Source organism: Alligator sinensis, unplaced genomic scaffold (assembly GCF_000455745.1).
Source record: "Alligator sinensis unplaced genomic scaffold, ASM45574v1 scaffold1175_1, whole genome shotgun sequence".
Lineage (NCBI taxonomy): Eukaryota > Metazoa > Chordata > Crocodylia > Alligatoridae > Alligator > Alligator sinensis.
In genome coordinates, this window is record NW_005842762.1 from 604675 (window position 1) to 613288 (window position 8614).

Consider the following 8614-nt stretch of genomic DNA (forward strand, 5'->3'; position numbering starts at 1 on the left):
ATTACAGCCATTAATCTGTCAGCTTGCCCCCCAGCCATGGGAGAGGTAGGCAGGCTCCACTGAAAAAAAGGATCATGCCCCTTGCCGCTTCTGTCTTCAGCAGGTGCCTGTGGCCACCAGGACACCTGCGATGCTCGGGAGCAAGCTGTCTTGCACCTTGTGGCAGCACAGGCAGCTGGGTGTGTGGGTGGCCAGAGAAAGCAGTGGGGATGGTGCATGAGGTGCTGGAAGCCCAGGCAGGCTCTGGAAAAAGTTGGATTGGGCGCCTGCAAGCTGGGGCAGCACCTGGCCTGCTAGCAGCACCCCCAGCCAGCCCTCAGGAGACACCACCACTGTGGAGGGAAGGACTGGGACCTCTCATAGCTCAGGGGCTGCTCGGCCTCCTGGCAGCTTGCCCCCTAGCTGCAAGAGAGGTAGGCAGTCTCCGTCAAAGAAAAAGGATCAGGATCATTGCGGCGTCTGCCTTCAGCAGGTGCCTGCAGCTGCCAAGACAACGACATGTATACGGTGACGGAAAAATAAAACCTGGTTTCAGCCAGGTAAATATAAACTCCCTGCTGGTATTCTACCAATTCAGGTCATTAACAATTCTTCCTTGTGGAATTTGTCAATTTAGGAATTCAATCTGATGCCTGTTCCTTATGAGTGAACGCTCCATACTCCATCCTTTATAGGAAGTCTTCAAAAATCTTTATGCTCTTTATTACACACTTTCTACTCTGAAGATTTTGAGATTATGAGATGATAATATCAGAAATCTAGTTGCTGTCCTATGATAATTTTCTAACAAGAACAGTAATGTACTGTTTCCAGTACATTACTGGAAACAGTTAAAAACTTTCCCAGTTTTTAACTGTGTACTGTAAAATGCACAATACAATTCAAAATACTGTAGAAACAAAATTGGAATATACTCTCTCTACTTGCCTTCCTTTTTACTTTGATCTACCTAACTGAACACTGAGATAAAAGACGGCTGATTTTTTTTGCTACAATTATTTTATGAGAGGTAACCAGCTTCCCCCCTTTATGCTTTACTTTTTCTATATAAACAGTCTTTGAGATCCATAGCACTTCATATTAAGTGCTAAAGTATTGTTGTTTTAAAAGTCATGGTGTATCCAGAGGCATAACTGGCCAGGACTGTGCCCAGGTCAGTCTCCTCCCCTCTTCCCTGTCTCTTACCCCTGTACCTGGAGGCACTGGCAGTAGTCAGCAGCAGAAGCCCAAATTCACTGTTGCTGAAGGGAGATGCTACCACTTCTCTTTGGTTTTGCCACAGATATGCATGCTGAGCAAGCAAAAAAAACCTCCTGGTTTTGGTGACAGAACAACGGGATAACATCTCCCCAGCACCAGTGACTTTTGCTGCTACACTAAAGAACTACATTTCCCAGAGTCTCTCTTCACTCAGTGACATGATCCTGCATCCCTGCTGTTTGCTGTTGTGTGGGCCGGGAGCGATCCGGGCCCTTTTTCGCGCCACGCGGGCTGTGGCCAGCAGCCTGGGCACGCTGGGTCAGAGAGAACAGGCGACACGCTGGAATTAATCATGGACGCGTAATGGTTGATTCAAGATTGTTTACTTACACCGAAGATGGTCGCGGTGTAGGCTGGACAGTTTCCCAGGCACAGCTCCACTTAAATCCTCATTTGAGGACTCAGACAATATTCAGATCACTCCCACGGAGTTGTTGAGGCTCCATGGATCCTTTTGCACGCAGGGAGAGGGATATGTCGAGGATTGTGAACGGCGACGGGGAGAGGCTAGAGGCTGATCAGACCCCTGTTGCCTGCTTGAAATGCACTGGGTCCGATAGGCTCCGCAGCGCTTAGAGATCTTCACACAGCGTGAAGTCTCCTCCTCCTGGTGTTTGTGGAGTCCTCCAACTTGGGCGGAAACCACTCAAGCCTTTTATACGGCTAGCAAGCCAATCTCTAGCCGCCACGTGTGAATAATTTCATGCAAGCCAATAATGGGGCTCGAATTATAATACAAATGGCAGGAACTCTTTGCAAAGTGCATTTCTGTGCTGCAAAGAAGAAATGCACACTGCAAAGAAAGCTACAAATTGGCGGGAAAATAATTCAGTGGTGCCAAAGCACACACAAAACAAAATCACACCTTTGGGTTGTGACAGCTGTGAGGGCTGATACTGGAAAGTACAGAAGAAGGCAGGACTGGGGACCGAAGGGTGTGGTGCCTTGCCCCACTCCATTCTGGTACCTCTCTCCTTAGGTGATGCCTGGGACTCCTACCCCGCTCAGCCACCCATCCTTATGATGCTAGTTGTATCCACTAAGGGCTGTCCAGAACACATTAGAGAGATGCTGGTGAGGTTAACTCATTTCCAAAATTGCATTTGCCTTAAATAATATCTAACTCAGAAGAAAGAAGTATTTACCCAAAGAGTGATATTTGTGAATATTCTTGTCAAGGAAAAGTACTGTACTCTTCCATCTGTACTGATAAATGACATTTACCAAAGTAGTCTATTACTTTCCATGGAGTTTTTATTCCCATTGTGTAGTTTAGCTAAAGCAGATATTAGCTGTCTGAGTACTTCGATCCATTTGATGGAGTAACCTATATAAATAAGGTCCTTTTTATAATTAACAGAAAAGTGGGACAATAGGAAAGAAATGAAAAGAATCATGCTTGGAGATCTGTGACTCAGTTCTTATAAAATCTGAGGTAAGTATCCATTCATCTGCCTTCTATTTTTGAAAATGTGAAAACCCCTCTAAGGCATTGCATCGATTACACTGAAGCAAGCTGGAATATAAAGTTGAATTCTTTCTGTGAATTGCTCCTTGTTTTGATATTATCAGGCCCACTAAATTAACCTAGTGCAACTGGAGCACCAGCTATCAATCATAAGTCATTTTCAAAAATTAAACCAGACCTCCAGTCCTTTTATACACATGAAATATTGTATTTATCCACCTGCCTATAAGCCAGGGGTGCTCAGCACCCCAGCCTATGGGCCAGATCCAACCCTAAAAATTGTCATTCAGCCTTCGGGGCTCTCCATGGGTCCAGAAATTTAGCAGTAGTGGAGCTACCAAACTTCCAACCCATTGGGAGCCCTGTGAACCAAGTAATGTGGCCCTGCATTAACCGGGGGGTGGGAGCGTGGGAGGGGGAGGGCACAGGACCCTAGGACCCACTCCTGGTATGCAGGGATTCAACCCCAGTGTGCTGGGCTAAGAGGGGGACTACGGTGGGACAGGGCCCAATCTGAAGTAGAGAGGCTCAATCCTGATGCACCAGGCACAGTAAAGGCTAGTGCCTTGTAGCTAGTGTGGGGCTCAATTTGGCCCACAGGCCAGCCCCATGCCACTCATCTGACCCATTAAGCTAAAATGTTGAGCTCCACTGCTATAAACCATGGGTGCTTAGAATGCAGGATTTTGAAATGTACTACCCCTGTATTTAAAACAAGATATAAGTTTAAGAATTAAATATGCCAGGTTGCAGATATAGAGAGACCTTCTCAAACTTCTCCTTTTATGAGATTAATAAAGTACTCTTGTGGTCAAAAACCTACCTATCCAAAGTACAAAACCACAAGATTGTGGTTCAAATGAGTTATGCAGTGGTTATGGGCAGGTGGTGTCAGATCCTGTATACAGACAGGATATGTTCTTGTGGAAAGAATGCAATAAGAAATTTATATCACTATTTGTGGTTTTGTTCATTCTTTAAAGAAAGAAGAGGATAATAGATCTCTCTATTGGTGGAAAATTTTAAATACTGAACTAATAAAGAAAAAACCAATTTGGCTTCTCTCAAATAACCTATAGGTTGTTCTATACTTATTAGGTGTATTTGTGTTGCTCACAAAAAGGATAAGGGCCAAAATCAAATAAAATTCTTTTTTTTTCATCCTTTTATTTTACTGTTGTATATTTCTTCATTTTCAGCATGTTGACTAATTACCTGCACAGTAAATGTTGTGTGTCTATACATGCACCCCTATTTGGCCAGAGTAAATTAATTTACTCCACAGCAGGATAGTACTTATAAATACAAGTTCTTTTTCTGCTGCGGAATAAAAAAACTCCACAGCAGTGCACATCCACAGATGCTGCCCCAGCTGGCTTGGGGCATGAGGGTGCTTCAGTGCAGGGGGCTGCCTGCTGGCTAGCCCCATACTGAAATGCCTTCATGCCCCAGCCAGCCCCTCCACAGCACATTGAACCAGGGGGAGCAAGTCTAGCCCTGCAGGCTGACTCTCTGGGCCCACTGCTAGCTGGGACTGCTCCAGCCCAGCTCAACATACTGCACAGGAATAAACCCCAGAGTTTATTGCTCCTGAGAGCATGTTCAAATGGTGCACCTAAGAGCAATAAACTCCAAAGCAATAAGTCCTGGAGTTTATTCATGCAAATTAATTGCCTTATATGTATTTTTGTATCATCATATACTCTGCTTTGTTTATCCTGTAGAATACATAATCTTATTGTATGTTTTTACCAATAACTATAAATTATATCATTTTATTTTATTGTCAATTTTTCAGTGTTAGAATTTTACAGTGTTGTTTTAGTAAAAACTATAAATATATTACTACTACTATTACAGTAGTTTGAAGTATAAGGTGCATTTTTACATGCTAATAAACATTAAGGGGTCCTCTATTCCTAATTATCCACCTGCATGAAAAATAGATGGAAAGCGAATGGAACATCCTGGGTGCTAGCATTTTCACCAAATGAGTATACAGGGTTGGAGCCAGCAAAGAACAAGGTCCAAGGACTCTTTGTAGCTCTGTGAGCCTCAGCCATGATAGTCATACATACAATCTCTCCACATTAGCAGAGGTATCCCGTGTGTGTAATACACAAGTCTAGATAGTGTCCTTAACAGCAGCAGCAAACCAGGACTGGAAGGAACCTCCTGAGCCATTGAATCAAGCATATTTCCCTCCTCCTGCACCTCCTCACCTGCTGTCCATTTATTCAAAACATCCTGGAAATCATCTAGTCCAGCCCCTCCTGTATCACCACCACAAAGCACTTTATGAAAACAAAACAGAAAACACCTTACCATATGCCACAGATTAAAAGGGCAAAAGGCAAAGACATTATTAGGTAAAGGAGGAGTGTGCTGGAGGGTTTTACTTGCAAATTTGTGTTGTGCTAAGAAATATGTCAAGGAAATTGCCCAGTTTATATCCAGCTGCACTTGCTTTGAGCTTTCACTGTCCTTCTTTAAGAAGGAAAGGATGAGTCCTGTGCCAACACAATGATCTAGAATATATCCAGTATGTGCAATTTGAGAAATGTAGGGTAGATGGGGCAACAACCATTAGCCATTATCTTCAAAATTCAGGAACAGCTATGCATTCTAGAGGCAGATGCTCCTTGTGATCTCTTACTCACAACAGTTATGTTCCTTGTAGCTGGAATAGGCTGAGAGAGAGACCTCAGTTTTCACAAACTAAACCTTGTGGTGAATATTAACTAGTGCCTGTATAGGGAGTAGAGGAGTCACACACTAGTTATCAGGGAGGGCACTGTTAACCTATTTCTTTGTGTGATCATGTACAACAGTACAAAGTGGTGGTAACATACTGTCTTTCTCATTTAAGAGCATTTTGCACTAACTTTGCATCAATTATTGATGGTGCAAGAAAGTGGCACATCAAGGCCAGAGTCTCTGGCCGTTTCATACAGCCTGTTGCAGTTGACATAATTTAGGATGGTATTAGGCCATCATATGGCACAAGGGTTGGAAGGGGTCTGAGTTCATCCCTGCTCTCTCTGAAACCTAGCAACAAGCCTCATGCTAGCTGTTGCCCATATTTTGCACTTCTAATATGCAATAAAGGAACTACACTTGATCCCATAGCAAGGCCACAAATAATTCAGGAAGATTCTTGGCCTCCTTTACCTGGGTCTCTTTCTTCTGTTGCCTTACAGAGCTAGGTCCAACTCTGGCCAGACCATGTTATTCTTAGATAATATATCTACTGGAAATCTATCTGCCCAATTAGATGCTCTAAGAGATGTTACTCTGTAGTACTGTATCCTTTTGAATTGTGTTCATCAATGATTTACACTACATTTATATTTGCACGTCCATGTTGTTTATTCTGAAATGTGTAATCCTTCCAGTATATGGTAAATTAATGAAATTGAAAATATATCGACATGGACTACTCGTGTGCAGTGGGGCTCAGTTCTGCCCACAGATCTGCATATCCAGGAGTGGAATAATTTGCAAGTAGAATATTTGGCAGCAGCTGCCTCAGGAAAAAAACCCAACCATTTCTCTTCTGGGTTACTGTCTTCCTCTCGGAAAGCACAATAGCTTCGATATATGTATTAAATGAGTCTGTGCTCAAAATTCTCTAAATGAGAATCAGTACGTTAAACAGTTCTCATACTCTATAGACTCACATCTCTCCACCTGAAAGTGCCATATTAAAAAGAACTTTCTTTAATGTAACCAACTCCTGGTTGCTTGAATAAATAATACACCTCAGTTGTCTCAGAGGTCTAGTGAGTGGAGAGCTGTGTGGCTATGTGAAACTACACATATTTTTTCAACTAATTCAGAGATTCAAATGCAAAATCCAGCATTCACAGACCCTGTCCATATTTCCTGTTTGTTATCCAGTAAAAGAATAGATTACATTCCTCTATATAATTTTTTTATCAGATATACATACAGTGGACATATTATTTCTCTCTGACAGGCAGATTCTGTTAGGCTAGAATAGCTCAACTGAGTTCAGCTGTTTTCTGAACTCCAGTAGCCAGATGAGCTGTGCAGTTTTATACCACCTGCGGACCAGGGAAGATAACAAAGTGGAAATTGAAAGACGGCAGTCTCTGAGAAAAATGAAAAGCATATTACCATCAGGCTTTCAATTAAGGCACACCTCAGCTAAGAAAAGACAGCCAGGAAGATAAGCCTCCTGGCTTTTCATTAAAATATATTATTTAGAGTGTAGTAGCACATACTTGATTTTTCCAAATGCAAAAGAAAATGCAGTCAATGTCAACAGAAGCCCACAAAAGCTATGGGAGGAGAGGGTACACAATAAAGTTGGTAAACTAATGGTTAGCAAATGCAAAGCTCTCAAACTGTAGTTTGTTTGTTTTTAATATTTTGTGGAAAACACGGAGTTGTTTGTTACTAGAGCTGGCTAGAAAATGGGTTTTATCTTCTCATGGAAAATTTTGAGAATTTTTTAAAAGAAAAATCTCAAATTTTACTAAATCAGAATAGTGGGTTTACTCTTTTAAGGAGAACATGTCATGACCTATTGCCTGAATGAATGCAGAAACTTCAAAGGCCATATTTAGAGGTGAATGTAAACTGGCATTGGTCACTTTTTAACTGGATTCCTTAGTTTGTAACTATATATTGTACACCCTCACATCCTTTAAATAATCACAATGATTACACATTAAGGTTCATTAGCAAGTGTTAAGTGCCCTTTAGGTGTCTTAAAGTTACACCTCTTCAGGCCAGGATTATCTTTGAGCTGTGTTACCTATCTTGAGTTACATTAGTTTCTGGGTGTTTACCTGAGGTAAAACCACCAATTTACAGTCCTTGGTATCCCAGGAAGCACTGGTCCCACATTGACTAGCTATCATCCAGTGCCCTATGGCCTTGGACTGACATCTGGAAACAGCCAGGCAACAGGTGGGTGAGAATACAATGAGTGAGAAGGGAGGAAAAAGGGCGGGGGGGGTAAGGAGCCAGCGGGAAGGAGTATGGGGAAGGAATGAGGGGGGCAGAATTGGAGGAGGAAGTAGGGAGTGGCTGTGTGGGGAGCTTTCAGGCTGCTGCCCTCTCTGCCCCCCCGACCTGTTCCTCTGACCCCTAGATCACCTCCTTCTCTTGCAGATCACCCCCCTGCTTCTCCAGTTGCCCTCTCTGGCCCCATTTTCCCCCCTGAATTACTGTCCTACTGACAGATCAGCCCATGAGTGGTAGAGGTGCCAGTGGGTTCTTCCCTGTCTGCTCCTGGGGTACATGCAGACCACGCTGCCCCTGCATGCTGAAATCTGTCCCCCATCAGGCCCTGCAACTGAAGGAGAAGCAGAGGGGAAGCCCTGGAGGGGCTGGATCTGGCAGCCATGTGGCAGCTGCCATGCAGATGCTAGGTAGGGAGGGCAATCTCTGCTGCCCCCCACTGCCCTGCGCTGCCCAGGGCGGGGCTCTGCCATGAGCCCTCAGAGGCCCTGATCGTCACTGCTACAGCCAGTGAGTAGAGGCTTTTTTTGCTTGCTTGTTTGCTTGTTTGTTTTTTAAGTGCTGGGAGGCTGGGGTCAGGCAGCGGATAGGGTCAGGCAAGGCAGCCATGGGGGCTTCTCCTGTGGCTCCCCCCACCCGGGGGTAGGAAGCCACAGCTGAAGGAGCCTCAGGAGAACCTGCAGCCACCCAGCTGTGCCTGCCTCTCCCCGGCTGATCTGAATGCTGGATATTGCCATTCTTCTTCTAACTATATTTAAATAAAAGTTTTTATGTAGTTAAAATTAGACGCGTATCATGGTGAGCTCGCTGATGCTCGCCAGTGATCTTATTTATATGGTAAGGCAGCAAAGGGGAGGATCTAAAAAAAAGTATTGAGAGTCTGCTCCAAAATTA